Source organism: Saimiri boliviensis, chromosome 1 (assembly GCF_048565385.1).
Source record: "Saimiri boliviensis isolate mSaiBol1 chromosome 1, mSaiBol1.pri, whole genome shotgun sequence".
In the NCBI taxonomy this organism is placed as follows: domain Eukaryota; kingdom Metazoa; phylum Chordata; class Mammalia; order Primates; family Cebidae; genus Saimiri; species Saimiri boliviensis.
The window spans coordinates 96,332,679-96,343,069 of NC_133449.1; the positions used below are offsets into that span (position 1 = coordinate 96,332,679).

At 36.3% G+C, this 10,391-nt stretch overlaps 1 pseudogene; it reads right to left on the reverse strand.

Annotated features, from left to right (window-relative positions):
* Window positions 1-8,866: 8,866 nt before the first annotated feature.
* Window positions 8,867-10,178, reverse strand: LOC101051333 (cytokine receptor-like factor 3 pseudogene; annotated as a pseudogene).
* Window positions 10,179-10,391: the final 213 nt, after the last annotated feature.

A 10,391-nucleotide genomic window follows, 5' to 3' on the forward strand; every position in this document is an offset into this window, starting at 1 on the left:
GAGAGAGATGGAGTTTAGGAGGGGAAGACAGGCTTCCACGGAAGAGTGTGGAAGGGGACTCCAGAGGGAAAATCCAGGAGATAGAAAGATGGCTTCCACAAAGGGAGTGCTCGTGAAAGGGGACCCAAACATGGAGTCCAAAGGGGTGTGGAAGAAGGGGACTTTTAACCTGGGAGGAACCCCTACCTTCTCCAAGATCCTGGGCCAATGAAAGGAGTTCTTTAGAAACTTCACTGGAGTGATTCACTCTTAGTTTTTTCCCCCTCGTGGTGAAATTCGAACAGAAACCCATCAAATCTCCCTGATGGAGATCGGAGGGGTGCATGGTGTTGGGAAATTCTTGCCCTTAAAACAACGCCCCCTTGTGGACCTGGAAAGAGAGCACATTCCCTCAATATTATCTTAGGTGTTTCTAGTACCGTAAGGAAAGATTACACATAGATAGTAACCTTGCAAATTTATTTGCCATCTTTATTTCTTAAAGTTCCAAAAATTCCTATTTATAACTTCTAAAAGGAATGATTAAATCTAGGTTTCATCAGTTACTGTCTATAATGTTAGGACAGGTACTAAATGTCTCAATATTTTGATTTTCTTACCTATAACATGGGAATAAGAATGTTTAATTCAGTAGATAGCTCTATAGAATAAACAAGTTGAAGCATGTAAAATGATTATAAAAATACTTGGGAGCCGAGCGAGGTGGCTCACGCCTGTAATCCCAGCACGTTGGGAGGCCAAGGCAGGTAGATCACGAGGTCAAGAGATCGAGACCATCCTGGCCAACATGATGAAACCCCGTCTCTACTAAAAATGCCAAAAAAAAAAAAAAAAAAAAAAAGCCGGGTGTGGTGGCACATGCCTGTGGTCCCAGCTACTCGGGAGGCTGAGGTGGAAGAATTGCTTGAACCCAGGATTCGGATGTTAGTGAGCCAAGATTGCAGCACTGCACTCCAGCCTGGTGACAGAGCAAGACTCCGTCTTAAAAAAAAAAAATAAAAATAAAAAATAAAAAATAAAAAAAATTGGAAAAGAAGAAGATTTGAAGACAAATATATATATATATTTGAGAGACAAAGTTTTTCTCTGTTGCCCAGGTTAGGGTGCAGTGGCAGATCTCAGCTCACCACAACCTCTGTCTCCTGGGTTCAAGTAATTTTCCTGCCTCAGTCTGCCGGGTAGCTGGGATTACAGGTACGTACCAACACCCTGGCTAATGTTTTTTTATCCTTTATTTTTCTTAGTAGAGACAGGATTTCACCATGTTGGCCCGGCTGGTTACAAGCATGAGCCACTGTACCAGGCTGAGAAGACTTGATATATAATATTGATAATAGTAGGTCTGGTACAGTAACTGATAATATTATTATTATTATCACTGCTATTACTATGTCAAATGGAAGATGGCCATGAGGATACTGCCTGTGTACTCCTGATATAGTATATGAAGGAATTGAGTGAGAAAACTTCTTCCAAATAATGAGAGAATTCTAGGATCAATTTCTGAGTTATTGACTAATTCCTGAACATAAAGCAAATGAGGTAGTCCTGGGGCATCTATTTCAGTAAGCATTAGATTCACGTTCAAATTGAAACCAGGATAACGAATGATGAGTGACCATACTAGGAGGCATACTACAAAGTTCTACACAACGGTTGTTGCCCATAGTATTATCTATTATCAGTTGTCAAATCCTTGCAAACTAATATTCTTGAATATATTAATTATTAAAGGAACTCCCACAAGTTGAGAAAGTTGATGCTTTTCAGATGTCAAGTATAGATGACAATCCAGACTGAGTGCAATAGCTCACACACTTTGCGAGGCCAAAATGGGCAGATCACCTGAGGTCAGGAGTTTGATATCAGCTTGGTCTACATGATGAAACCATGTCTCTACTAAAAATACAAAAATTGAGCTGGGCGCAGTGGCATACACATGTAATCCCAGCTACTTGGGAGGTTGAGGCAGGAGAATCACTTGGCCTGAGAAGGCAGAGGTTGCAGTGAGTCAAGATCATGCCACTGCATTCCAGCCTGAGCAACAGAGCAAGACTCCATCTCAAATATATATATATATATATATATATATATATATATCCCCAATCCATGAAAAATATATTAGGAAAAGACTTGGAAAAACAATTATCATCCTCCACTAGCCAGCGCAAGTCAAAAGTTAGTGTTTTCTGGAAGTAAAATATATTTCATTTGTTTGTCATTTTATTCATTAATAAGCATTAGGAAGAAAAATAGATATCCTCAGTTACCTTAGAAATGAGGTGATTTTCAAAATCTTTAATTAAGAGTAAAAATGTCTAACTAAATAGTCTGGATGAATGTGAGAGTCTTGCATTTATGTTATTAAGGGACAAATTACAGTGAGCTTCTTCATGTACCTATTCCTCCTTTACTGTTTTATGAATGTAATATTAGTAGTTAAGTGTAATAACTGCCTTATTAGAGTGACAGCTTTTAAAAAAATAACCTACTTCTTAACAAATTTTTCAGGCTCCTTTAAAAATCTAACTATGCTCTATTAAACAGCTTTAAGAACTAAGCACTGTTCTCTAGCCTGCTGAGTAAATATGAATTTCACAGTTAAATACATAAAATAATGATTACATCCAATGGTCATGAGGGACATGTTTTTAGAAGTATACTAATTAAACTACATCCTTCAGACAACATGTTTCTACACTTACTGGCAATGAACCATATCTGATTGGTCATTAAGTAATTAGGAATGCTAATGTAAATAAAGTGCCATTCAAATAGGGCTTTGAGACTGGAGATGAATCATATATTTTGTCTTCTGGTCTGAAGTATATACGGATCAATCCTATAAAATAACCAAGAAAATAAAAATACTGAATACAAACAGAAAAGATGGTTTTCTCACTTGCTACTAACTAGAACCTATATTTTAAGTAGTATTTTTTTAATTTTACTGACAATATAAAATGCTGTAAATAATAAGAGAAAAATAGTTTAGATTATAATCCTGCATTTTTTCTATGCCTGTCATAGTGCATGTGCATATGCGTGTGTGTGGGGGGTGGGTGGGAGTGTCTGTGTGTGTGTTTGTGTGTTTGTGTGAATCTAGCTCCTTTCAGCAAAGTTGAGAGAGAGAGGTTCAAGAAGAAACAAAGTCGTGAAGATAGTGAGATGGAAATGGAAAGTGTCACTGGACCAGAAAGAGAGAGAAATACTGTATAAAGGCTAAACGTGGGAATTGAAGCTATGGAAAGAAATGAAAATGAGGAGAAATGACAGTGTTTGAAGTTAATATAAACCGCATAATAACATACTAGAACTAGAAATCTTCAGGATTCCTTAAATCTGGTGTGTAAATCAAGGGAATTTAATTACTATTAAATTTTATTACTATTAAAACCTATTAAAAGTGATAAATCGTACAAAAAAATTTAGAGTGATAAAATGTTGGAAATTTTTCTAAAGGATGATCTGTTTTACATGCTAAAAACTTACCAAGCCTTTGGCAGGTACAAAATAAATATTTGTTAAACCAATTAATGAATGAGCGACCTAATTATTTAAATTTAAATAAATAATAAATTACTTTTACTAGAAAGCAAACAAAGTCTCAAATATTTTTTATTGGTTATTTTGTCAGAGTCAAATCTTTCAGGCTGGGCATGGTGGCTCATGCCTGTAATCTCAGCACTTTCGGAGGCCAAGTCAGTTGGATCACCTGAGCTTAGGAGTTCGAGCCCAGCCTGGCAAACATGGTGAAACCTCGACTCTACTAAAAATACAAAATTAGCCAGATGTGGTGGCATGCACCTGTAATCCCAGCTACTTGGGAGGCTGAGGCAGGAGGATCACTTGAACCTGGAAGGTGGAGGTTGCAGTGAGCTGAGATCATGTTATCACACTCCTGCCTGAGCAACAAAGTAGGAAAGTGAGACTCTTTCTCAAAAAAATAAACAAACCAAAAAACTTTCAATAATGTCCCCACACTCTCACCCCCTTGATGCCATCTTTTGTAATTAAGGTACAATTTACATTCAATAAAGTGCACAAATATTAAATGGAAAGCTTGATAATGCCATACATAAATACATATCCAGTAAACCACCCTCTAGATGAACATATAGCACATTTCCATAACACCAGGGGATTTTCCTACATGATTTTTGTGTCAATACCAAATTCTTCAAAACTAATCAGCATAGTTATACCTGCTCTTGAATATCTTATAAATGGAGGCACACACTGTACACTGTTTTACATCTGCTCTCCTTCAGTCAACATAATGTTCTTACCGTTCAACCATGTTTTCTATGTATCATACATATACATATATACAAATGTTGTCATGTAACTACATAAAATGTTTGTCATACATATATGTATTTGTCATACATATACATTAAAACTGGTGTTATTCTTCATTATTGCTGTATAGAGTCCCTTTGTATGAACACATTAGAATGTGCTTATCCGTTCTCTTATTGAAGGGCATTCAGGTAAAGTTCAGTTTGAAATCCTTGCACAAGTCTAGTGCACACGTTTACTCATGTCTCTTGCCTATGTATTCAGGAGTAGAATTGCTAGGACCCAGGAAAGGATGTGTTTAATCTTGTCTCAAACTGCCAGACTGTTTTTCCCAATGTCATTGTAACATCATACATTCATATAAAGTATGTCACCACGCCATATCCACAGTAACAGCATCTATTCTGGGCAGTATGCAGTGATGGTGCAGGGTGGTGATTTTAATTTGCATTATTCCTATTTCTTATAATGTGGATAAAATTTCCATATGATATCTTTATATAGTCATTTGAATATCTTCTTTTTGAAGGAAAGTTTTTTCATATACTGTGCAAAGAAATAATGCCATTTTATTAAAAATATTTGAACCTCTTTACCTTGCCCAAGACAGGAAAATCTATTTGAGATCGTTTATAGATGTAAAAGTAGAAGCTTAAATAATAGACCTGAAGAACGGGGGTCACAAATTATAGCTCAAATGCCAATCTGGACCACACCTGTCTTTCTTTTTCTTATTTTAAAATGTTTATCTGAAGTAGTTGCGATTCCCATTCAATAGTAAGAAAGAATACAAATCCTTTCTTGGAAAAAAAAAAAAAAAAAAAAACACTTAACAGATTAAGCACAGAGTATAGTTACAATTTTAAAACAAGTATTTCACAATTTCATATTCTTTACATGCTATAAATAATTTGCTTACTAATGATATTGTCGTTATTGGAATTCCAAGATGGGTATTAATAAAAAGGGTACTCATTAAATCAAAGAAAAGGGAATCGAGAATGAGAGATAGTAAGAAAGGGATCCTAAAAGTAAAAGTTGAGGACAAATAAGATTTTTAGAGAGCATTTTTATAGCCTAAATTCTCCAAATGACAACATGTTTTTTTCCACTCATGATGGGTCTTAGGGAAAAAGGAGAAAGAGGAAATGTCTTCATTTTATAATTTAAAAGCCAAAAGAAGAATATTAAATTTTTCTGAAGGCCATAACCAATTTCATTTTTCAGACCTACATGAAAGTGATACTATTGGGAGATCCAAGTCATAAACAAACTATTCATTTCATAATTTTTATTGTGAAATACATCTTGTGTGTGTTTGTGGAAGGGTGTTTTATAATTTGTTTCATCTTTTAAATTTCCCCTAATCCCTTTTGTCTAATTAGGTTTTACTTTCACTATACATTTTAAGCACATTTTTATGAATGTTTTTTAGGTTGCCTTTATTATTTTTAAAAAATTATATATTCATATTGATATTAAACTTAAAATTTTAATTTATTCTCATGTTAAATGAAATTAGTTTTCCTGTAGTTTCAGGAACGTAGGTGTGGCTCAAGATACCTCTCTAGCTTCTGGGTTCTAGGAATCCTATGACGATGTTACAATTAAGTATTCAAAACATCATCTTTCGTCTAGCCAATTCTTTAGTACTTTCTCTCTTGTCTCTCGCTAGTATCTGGCCAGCTCTGTCCTTTATTTCAAGAATATCTATTCAGAATAATTCATATTCTAGTCCCATCAGTTTCTCATCAGTGTGGGGCACTGTTTTCTCACTGAAAAGTTTCGAAATCTCTGAGTGTCTTGGCTATCCCAGCAATCTTAGATGTTGTCACAGTCATTTGCAAATGACTGGCAAATTGCCAACAGCAAAGCCCCATTCTAGTTATGACTGTGAGTCTCAGATGAGCCAACAGAGTCCTCCTGTTTCAGTGGGGACATCTACCTTGGGATGAGAACTTGTTGGAGAGTTCTGTGATCCTCAGAACATAGGATCTCCTGAAATTCATCTTCCTTCCTCTTGTTTTGCACATCTACTGCTTCTTGCAGTTCTTAAGGCTGTGATTTGGCTCCACAGCTGCTGTTATAGACTTTATATAAATAATTCATCCAGATTTCAAAGATATGTATTTTTTCTTTACAAAATGTTGTCTATTCTCATTGCTCTAGTCTATCTGTTTTTGTGAGGGTATCGTCCTAACTTTTAACTTATTTATAAGGGAATATTTGAAATGTTTCTCTATTGAGATTGATACTGACTGTAAATTTACTATATCCCTTTTACAAGGTTAAGAAATCATCCTGTAATTTTGATTTGCTAAGTTTTACCATATTTTGGGATTGCACCACATCCTTTTTTTAGCATGTTTGAGATGACCATGAGCTTTTTCCTTACTTTTATCTCCGAATGTGACGCATTTTATAAATAGATTCCTAACAATCCTAATTTGAATCTTTTTTGTTTGTTTGTTTTGAGACGGAGTTTCGCTCTTGTTACCCAGGCTGGAGTGCAATGGCGCGATCTCGGCTCCCCGCAACCTCCGCCTCCTGAGTTGAGGCAATGCTCCTGCCTCAGCCTCCTGGGTAGCTGGGATTACAGGCACGTGCCACCATGCCCAGCTAATTTTTTGTATTTTTAGTAGAGACGGGGTTTCACCATGTTGACCAGGATGGTCTCGATCTCTTGACCTTGTGATCCACCCGCCTCAGCCTCCCAAAGTGCTGGGATTACAGGCTTGAGCCACCGCGCCTGGCCCAACAATCCTAATTTATACTTTGTAGATTTCATTAGCTCCTAATTAGGTAGGATGTGTGTATCTAAGTTCATGAATAAATATTGTCTTAATATTTTTCTCTAATATTTATTTATTTATTTATTTATTTATCCTGACAGAGTCTCACTCCGTTGCCCATGCTGGAGTGCAGTAGCAGGATCTCTGCTCACTGCAACCTCTACCTCCCAGGTTCCAGCAATTCTCCTGCCTCAGCCTCCAGAGTAGCTGGGATTATAGGCATGTACAACCCATGCCCCGCTAATATTTGTATTTTTGGGGTTTCACCATGTTGGCCAGGCTAGTCTCAAGGTTCTGACTTCAAGTGACACACTCACCTCCGCCTCCCAGAGTACTGGGATTACAGATGTTAGCTGCCATGGCTGGCCTCTTTATTTGGTTTTAATACCAGAGTTGTATTTCACTCAGAAAGTGAAACAGTGAATATGACTTCTTTTTCACATCTGAAAAACAGGAACCATCTTGTTTTTGAATGATTGGTAGATTTTTTTTCTGTAAACCCATATAGTTTACAATTTCTCTAGAAACCCCTGAGTCTGGGGTTTTCTTCTTCTTCTTTTTTTTTTTCCTGAACTTTTATTTTTGTGTTTTGATTCAGATGGTTGGACAAGGTGTCTACACTCCAGAACATCTTCTTAATAACCCCTAAACAAGTGAAAGTCCACTTACTTCTGCATCAAAAGATAAGGAAAAAAGATCACAATTGTCTGACAGGGAACATGAATTGAAAATAAATTATCTTCAAAACTATCATACTTGCTTTTCTACTTTTTTACTACTGGTAGAAATCAAACAAATAATTCACATAAAAATAAAATCTGTAGGCTGGTATAGCAAGTTAAAACAATTATTTTTACATATAATGCGAGTCTTTCAAATCAATATTTTACACTCAAATTTAGGTTTTCAAAAAAATAGGTTTAGTGATTACCTTATTTTGTTTGGTTTGCTAAGAAACCCTGTCTCTCATACTGACATTAAACCGGACTGCAGCTTATACCCTACAAAGAGTAAAATGCATGTCACAAGCTGGATACACACATGTGCATATTACATACGTGTGAAATGGCTAACACTGATGTGCATATAACTTCCATAGTAGTTTTAGCCTATCTAGAATCAAATTGCAATGAAAAAAACAAAAAATAATACTTGCCACTACAGACATTTGCTCTGGCATTTTAAAAAATGCAAAATTTAGAATGCTTTGCGGACTTAAAGATTATTGAACATGGGATAAAACTCAACACTGCTTACAGATACCTGAACATGGAGAACACAGCCAACACATTCATGTGGACAGCAAATGAGTGATTGTATATTACACACCTTCCATCTGGGTCGTTCTTCTCATTTTATTAGAAGGATTTTAGTCGAAAGATTTACATAGACTTGGATTCTTTATTATGATTTTTTAAATAATATTACATTAAATTTTCCTGGTCTAATAGCCAAGTTTAAGAAATACAGTGTAAGAGTATAGAAATTTCTATATCTTCTCATACTTTTGAAGCCAATTTTATTTTTATTGTGATGTGATATTTTAGTTAACAGCATGCTAAAAATAAAATTGACTGAATTATACAAATTTTGTCCACAACTTTGAAGTCTCTTTTTGATAAAACATTACAAAATGAATCCAAGAAATACTTTCCATTTTCAATGGCCTAAGTGAGAGATGAATTCAACTTTTTAAAAAAATAAATTACAACTAAATTGGGCTGAGGACAGCTACCTCAAATCCTGCAAACCACAACCAAGCACCAGAACATCTAAAACTCTAACACTTTCCATCCAGGATAGTAAAATGAGCATCATTTTCTATGTGGTAAAGAGAACCACAAAATTAATCAAGTAACCAGTCAGAAACCACTTCTCTGTTATTTGAACTAAGAGTTACTCGAGCTTGACGTTTTTGCCTTCATTATTATTGGTGGTTCTTAGAGTCACAGCCTCAATGTGAGCGTGAACTCAGAAGTAGCTGTAGGTAACTGATGAGGCGTTTCTTTTCCATTTACAAAAACTGCACTACTTGTACCAATACACACAGCTTTATCCTGCTGCAGAGAATTCTAGCCATTCTGTTTTTATGCCACACTCCTATACTGTGTCTCATGTCTGGTACTCCCACAGTTTCAACTCTAAATATTAATGTCTGCCCACAGAAATAAGTTGGAACTCTGGAGTAGGGAAGACTCAGAATCGTTCCGGCATGCTATATTTCTTCTATTTCTCAGACTGTAGCCCTCAAAACCAGCTATCCACTCATGAGGCACTAATGTGGAATGAACTGTCTGGGGGATCTTCCAAGGACTCTGTGCCTGTCACCAATCTCTTCAGGCAAAGATTCTGAACTGATCATCAACATTGGGGTTTATGTGCAATACTATGAATTCATTTCAGAAGCTTCATATACATCCTTAAAGTGATTTAAGGTACATTTACAAAACCGGAGCCTACAATCTTGTGCTGAAAAGTCGTCATCCACCTTACACAATCATACTATGATGGCTCCAGGTTTCTCCATCAGTTCTTCTATGTGTATTGGTAAGTGAGATGCTACAGTTTCATGCTTAAGAATGTGGTCTTTCATTATGCTAAGAGTTGAATCATCCAAAGGAGCAGATAAACAAGGCACATCAACCAATAAAGGTACTTCTGGTATGCTTTCCAACTGAGCATGCAAGTTCTTTTTGGGAAAGTGCCACAATTTCTCAGTCTCTTCTCCTACACCACTAAGCATGGCAATATCACCTTCTCTGACTAAGTCCACTGGAGTGTTGACTCCGTGTTTTATGAGCTTCTGGCAATCATCTAATGGTTTAATGGTCCGTTCTGCAGTGTTCATCGGTTGCAAAAGGGTCACCAATTGCTCATACAGGAGTTTCCCAAGGGTTCCCTTTAAATCATTAAAATGTTGTTTGTGAATATCCCAGGTCTGTGACGCACTCTCATTGATCTCTGCACCTTCCACAGTCCCTCAAGCTGGTGACTCAGCTCCCACCAGTAGCTCTATGCCACTTTCGCATTCTCAAGGATCTCCTGCAGCAGCAGCTCAGGCTCCAGGTCCATCATCTGCCTCATGCAGCTGCTGGAACAGGTTCCTGACTGTTGAGTCTCGGGTTTTCTGATGGGAAGATATTTATCTACTGATGTAAGTATACTAGTGATTGTAGAATTATTCATGTTTCCTGTTTTTTGCTGAACTTGTATTTTTATCTTTTTTGTTTTTACTTTATATTTTTTATGATTATTTCCATTTTGCCTAACTTTTCAAATTTATTGGCATAAAGTTAT